We start from the raw sequence: 6,628 nt of genomic DNA, 5'->3' as shown, positions 1-6,628 counted from the left end.
ACCTATGAATTTGACTCTTGCAGGCTTCCCAAGACACGAGGGTGAGCTACATGCCCATTCTATATGAAATCTGGAACTTGCAAGTATGGTGCAACTTGCAAGTTTGATCATCCCCCTCCTGGAGAAGTTGTAGCCAAAGTTGTTGCAATGGCTACAACCACTGAAGATACCTCAACAGATTATGATAAGATTGATTCAGGGAACGTTGGAACCAAAGCTACAAATGAAAATATCAAAGATTGATGAACATTGCACAAAGTGGATTTAGGTCTTCTGTTTGAAGGAAGGAGACAAGAAGAAAGGTAGATCTATTCGCGGTTGTAAGCTTTCACCATCAAACTACTATTTGGGGATGCAAGAAAATATGTCAAATTCATGGTTGTAAGGTTTTCCGGTGAAGCTGTTGTTTGGGAGTTTCTCTGAACATGTCAAAGTTTCCATGCATGCCTAATATTTTGAGCATTGAAATCTGTATTTTGGTTGTTTCATCTTTTGTAAGTGGTTGACTGTATAACATAGGGTAAATAATTTTGAATCTGTGTTCTTGATTTTGCAATGGATCGGTTGGGAAGAATGCTGCTCCTGGTGGTCTTGGTGCTTTTAATGGCAGATCCCCTGCATACAGTTGCGAATGGCCAGGAAATTACAGCTACCTCTAACTGGTTGGACGGCGTTGCATCTTATGAGCTGCAAGGGTTTGAATCCTCTGCGGGCCAGATCTGTGATGGAACCCTGGGCGAGTGCAATGATGATGAAGAGGAGTTTGTGATGGATTCTGAGGCACATGGGAGGCTTCTGAGGAGGATCTGTTACTACATCAGCTATGGAGCATTGGCTGCTAATCGTGTTCCTTGCCGGCCTCGGTCTGGGAGGTCTTATTACACTCGGAATTGTTACGGCGCAACAGGCCCTGTTAGACCTTACCACAGAAGCTGCACTGCTATCACTCGTTGCAGGCGTTACACTGGCTAAGCTTCACTTAGCTTCATTTCTTTTTCCCCTTGTTGGAACCCTACTATTATTTGTGTGCATGCCCGGACGCTAATCTGCCTAAATTATGGGTTTGGGTTTTTGATCCCTACCTAGAACTTGTATTACCTGCACTATTTGATCCCTGTTCTATTCCATAAGTTTAGTCTGGTATTTTTTTATCACTATTCTGTTTCATAAGTTTAGTCTAGTATTTATTTTTCAATAATAGCCTCACATTTTTTGCAATAAGATGAGTGGCTTGTGGTGGATAGATGCCCATTCCAGCTAAAATGAGAAAAGCGTGTGGTATGCTCTGCTAATCCTACCGTATTCGATGCTTTTCATCCCATTATGCAGTTTGTAAACATAAATTACAATAGAGACTGAAGTTGGGATGTTCAATAAAAACAGACAATGTCTTGAATGTAATGAGCTGCTTTTGCTTTAAAAACATAGGGTAAAGAATTTTACAGTGAAAATGTTATTTTAGCTATCGCAGGAATGTTCAGAAATTGATATGATTTCGTAGAAAAAATATAATGCAAACCTAGAGATATAGAGATCGACTCAATACCACCTACTTCGACTCCCATATATAATAAGCAAAGGGAGAAAAGGAAACTACAGATTGTGTCACTCACCATTTGGTAACCTCGTCCCAAATATTTCATGTGTACCCCTGAATCAAGCACTTGCAACAGGTCGATATAAGTGATTCCCAACCAATTACGATCTCAGCTTCTCATATTCTAATTGACAAAACCAAATGGTGATTGTTTCATGCCATGAACTTCACCATATTGATCAAAAACTGATCGAAAACCTGACCGAAGAAAAGCAGTGACAGTAAAACTGATCGAAGAAGGCCTCTGCGCAGGCCATCCTTTCAGTCAATCAAAAACCTGACAGAAGAAAAGTAGTGATAGTAAAACTTATCGAAGAAGGCCTCTGCGCAGGCCATCCTTTTAGTCAATATTTTTGGTTGTTCTCAATCCTCAACCCCTCAGCCGGTCAATCCTCCTCCTACTGCTCAACCCTCCTACTGCTGTTGATACCTCCCCGAATGATTTCCTCTCTAACCGGTCTTCCTCCACCATTGGACTATGAAATTTTTTGCATTCCTCATCCCGCCTAAAATCCCCTTCGTCCTCACTCGCTGATTCTAATATTCTCCCACTCAATCCTTATTCTTTCATCACTAATAAAATTTTTACTAAAAATAACTCTAACAATATTATTGATTATAATAGTATCTCCTCCCTCTCTAATCTTAATAGTGTTCCCTTAAGTCTCTAATTATTTTCCTCTCCCCTTCATTTATCCGACTTTAATAATATCCTCTCTAATTATAACTTTCTTACTAATTATAATTTAATTAATAATACCCCTAATAATAATAATAATAATAAGAAAACTAATAATTTTCTTAATATGTGTAATAATTTGAATAATATCACTCCTAATAATAATAATAATAATACCTACCCTTAGTTGGATTGGCTTTAAAAGCAAACCCATTTTATCTTGAAATGAAAAACAAGCACCATGATCGAGGCATGTCCTAAGAAATGCTAAGGGTACAAAGGTGTACAAATTAGGGCCAAACTCCATAGGACTCACGGACAAGGATAAATGCACAAAACTCTTTTTTCAAGATCTTCAATAACAACGGGAGTTTGAAGAAATCAAAGCTATTCAGAGTAAGAAATGTAGGCTCATTAGGAATAAAGAGATTTTTCAAAAGCTTGTACCCTACCACAAACTGATATCACATCCAACACTTCAATGAGAAGTCTAATGAAGAGGCCTTGACTCAAAGTTTACAAGTTGTCCAATCCAAATTTTCTCACGTGGATAGAGAGGTCTGTGAGTTGAACATCTCACTAGAGGAATTTAACATGACCCTAAATAGCATGGTTGATGGTAAAACTCCAAGAATAGATGGGCTTCCATGTGAATACTACAAAACCAATTGGGAATTCTTTGGGTATGTCTTGCTTAAAGTTTAAAAGAAGTTTTAAGATGCAATTTACTTGACATCATGATCAATTGGTAATACAAAAAATATTAAGCTCATACCTAAATGAAGTGACCCTAAACTGACCTCCATATGTATTTGAAAATCCTAGATAAAGACCTTTCAAGGAAAATTAAATTTATCCTTAAAATCCACCTCTAAACCCTTCTGGTCTTTTAAGATCCATTAGGAAAAGGTTTCCCTATGGCACCAGTATGATATGTGATGGCTATTGATGGTTGAGTTTCCACTTTGAGGATGACCAATATGTGGCTCATCAAGATAATTTCACTGCACTTTATTCCTTTTTCCAATGCCCTTCCAAAAGACATAGTTTGTTGACAATTTTTTCATAACCTTATAAGTTCTTATCAACACCTAGAGAGGAAAAAATGGGCCTTACCAGACTGAAATGGGACTTTTGTTGCCTTAGCAAGAATGAGGAAGTTGGCTTCACTGATGTTTCCAAGTAAGGTGTGGCCTTTTCTACTATATGGATTCTCAAGATCATCTAGGGAAACAAAAGCTAAAAAAATCTTCTACAACCTAAAATAGCCAAAGGCACTCCCTAGATGTGTCACATGAATGCAAACCTTTCTTCTGTGATGGAATATGTCTACCACAGGATATCTTGCAAACAAGTTGTCTATATGGTGCATCTTTTTTTTATCTTAATAATATGTATTTTGTCAGGGATCCTTGGTCTGATACCAATAGACTCAGTAAAAAGTGCCTTTAACCAATGTATATGATTACCAAATGCATGGGTTCCTTCAATTAGAAAAGCTTGAGAAAAATTTTAATCTCAAAACTACATCATAAAGTTTCTGACCTATTACCTCATTATACACTTGCCGAGATAGCAATGAATATTTATGAGAGTAGTCAGAGAGATTGGATATAGAATTTCTCCACACCTATCCTATGTCTCTGTCACTCACCTTTATAGTACTTTAAGGGTCCTTAGATAACGGGAAAATTGTACAAAATCTGGGGATGTGTGGTTCTTGTTAGAGATGGTTATCATAATTCAACTATTTGTGGAAAATTTCCCTGGAGTTCAAAAAGGCCTTCTTAGCTTTTTCCCTTTTATATCAAGATCTCTCTAATAGATACAGGTTGTCCCATATTATATAATCTATCAGAAGGAACAATTGGCTCTACATCTCTTTTCATTCTTCAACTTAGTTGTTTCGTGGACTTGAATCAATGCTTCGGCCAAACCCCTCCTAGACTCCCACTTAGATTGGTTGTCAAACATCTAGGAATTACAACGCAATGGTCTATCACCATTTCACACTACATGACAACTATTGAGAGTGGAGATCCTCTACTACATCTAGAATCATAGCCATAATTTGATCTTTATGTGGCCTCACTATTAGATTTCAACCATTAATTTAAAAAGAAGTAATTCACTTGTGTATTCTTCATATCTGTCCACATGAAAACAATGTCCAAAGCACTAGGGGTTATATACTTGCACTTCCAATAGAAAAGTGCCCCACCCTCAATAGCCAGGAAGAAATAGGATAGCTAGTTTCTCCCAATTGGAGAGGAAATATGAAAAAAGTGGTTTAGGGGTGAATATTGTCAAATTTATTATGACAAGGCGTGATGCCAGACACAAAATATGGAGAGACCCCAGGCTCCCATAAATCATTTAAATTATATGTCTATTTTAGGACTATAACCTATCAACAAAGGATTTAATTTTGAAGTGTTTTTCTGTGAATTTGGACTCTCAACCTAAACCCCCCTTTTCCAATTTTTGTTCCCTTGACTACCAATGTTGGCCTAGTTTTGTTTTTTTTTATGACCCAACAAACTGGTGACTTAGCATATTATATACTAGGTTTCCCCCTTGGCATTAGTTTGTGATTGTCTTTGTGTCTATCAAAGAAGAAGGGAGAGATATTGATGGTGTGCATAGGAAACATTTTCAATCAGTAGAAGTATCGTTCTCAATGGAAAAATGCAGGAAATATCAAAATCAAAATTCTATTAATGATTAAATTAAGGCCTTGAAATGAAACCAACCAAATTACCATGTATGAAGTGTCATGAAAGTTATTGGTGAGAATCAACTTCATTCAATTATGCCTATAGAAAAATACACCATCATGATAAGAAAATGCAAACTTAAGAATGAAACCAACATCCCATATCTAGACATGTGTATGCCTATAGTCAGGACAAGTTTATAGTCATGGAGAAATAGACAATAGATGTAAACATGCTAATAAATCATTTACATAATTAAATTTCATAATGTTTCAATATCATTGGAATATCATACAATGTACACACAATTTCTTTCAGTCACAACCACACATACTATGGGGATCAAGGAATACCTCTCATATAAGACAAAATTTTCTAAGAAAATCAAATCAAAGAATTGGGTTTGATCTTCCAATTATGGAGCGCCAATTGCAACTCGACGTCAATAGTAAAAAACCTATATAATTTAAACCCTAATAACAATATGGAATTTCCTAAGCTCGTGTCCTTTAGTTTACTGAAATCGAAAAGCGAATCATTTCATCATTAGGTGTATTAAATTTAACTGGTTTGATTTTTCCTGAGATTGAACACACAAAAAATTGAAACCCCACCAAAATTTGCAACTGGGCTTCTGGATGTTCAATAATTTAAAGGCTTCAATGTGAAAACCTTCGACTTCACACATACTTGAAGGACGCTTTTGGAGTAGCAAATTTTGCTGAAAATTTCAAGGGAAAAGTAGCGTTCACCCTATGGTAACTGATTTTGCAGCGCCTTTTCTAGTGTTGAGCCGATGGTTCCCATGACCGATGGTTGACAATGCTTTTTTCCAACTAGTGCTTGCTCTTTGATTGTTGGAGTTTTGTCAGGGACTTCAAAGATTTGGATCATTAAGCTCAGAAATTACATGAGGATAAAGAAAAAATGGGTAGTGGTGTAAATGTAAATGAATTAAATTCATGTTTAAAATAGTGATTTATAAAGTGTTATATGTATTATTAAGTTTATTTGATAATTGATATGGTCAAATGTCATATTTCTGACAAAAAGTGAATGTTTGTGGGACATTAGGTAAACATTCAATTGTGCTCAGAATATAATTAGTGTCAGATATCTGACTAACGTATTATAGAATATCCGATGATAATTGTGTCCATTAGATATTTGATGAAAGTTGGGGTTTTAAAAAAAAAATTGCAAATAAAATCCAACAACATGACCAAACTATCACAGTACAATGTCGGATTTTCCACCCATATGTACTAGTGAATTTTGCTAAATCCAACATAAAATTCAACTCCAAGAAAGGCCCCAAAGGTACTTAGGTCATTGCTTGAATACCCCAAGAATTCCTAATACCCTAATAATTTTTGGGGTATTCAAGCAATGACCTAAGTACCTTTGGGGCCTTTCTTGGAGTTGAATTTTAGATATATCTATCTATCTATCTATCTATCTATCTATCTATATATATATATATATATATATATATATATATATATATATATATATATATATATATATATATATATATATAGAGAGAGAGAGAGAGAGAGAGAGAGATAATCTTGAAATGTTTCATTCGATAATGGCAAGAATTTCACCCACATAATTGTGAAAGGCCAGAGAGAG

At 35.8% G+C, this 6,628-nt stretch overlaps 1 pseudogene; it reads left to right on the top strand.

Moving 5' to 3' along the window:
• Window positions 1–555: 555 nt before the first annotated feature.
• LOC149243388 (protein RALF-like 34 pseudogene) lies at window positions 556–992 on the top strand (annotated as a pseudogene).
• Window positions 993–6,628: the final 5,636 nt, after the last annotated feature.

The sequence above is a fragment of the Pinus tabuliformis genome, chromosome 8, assembly GCF_031772625.1.
Source record: "Pinus tabuliformis cultivar Carrire ecotype Pingquan chromosome 8, CPIR1, whole genome shotgun sequence".
Taxonomy (NCBI): domain Eukaryota; kingdom Viridiplantae; phylum Streptophyta; class Pinopsida; order Pinales; family Pinaceae; genus Pinus; species Pinus tabuliformis.
This window is presented reverse-complemented; position numbering and strand designations above follow the sequence as displayed.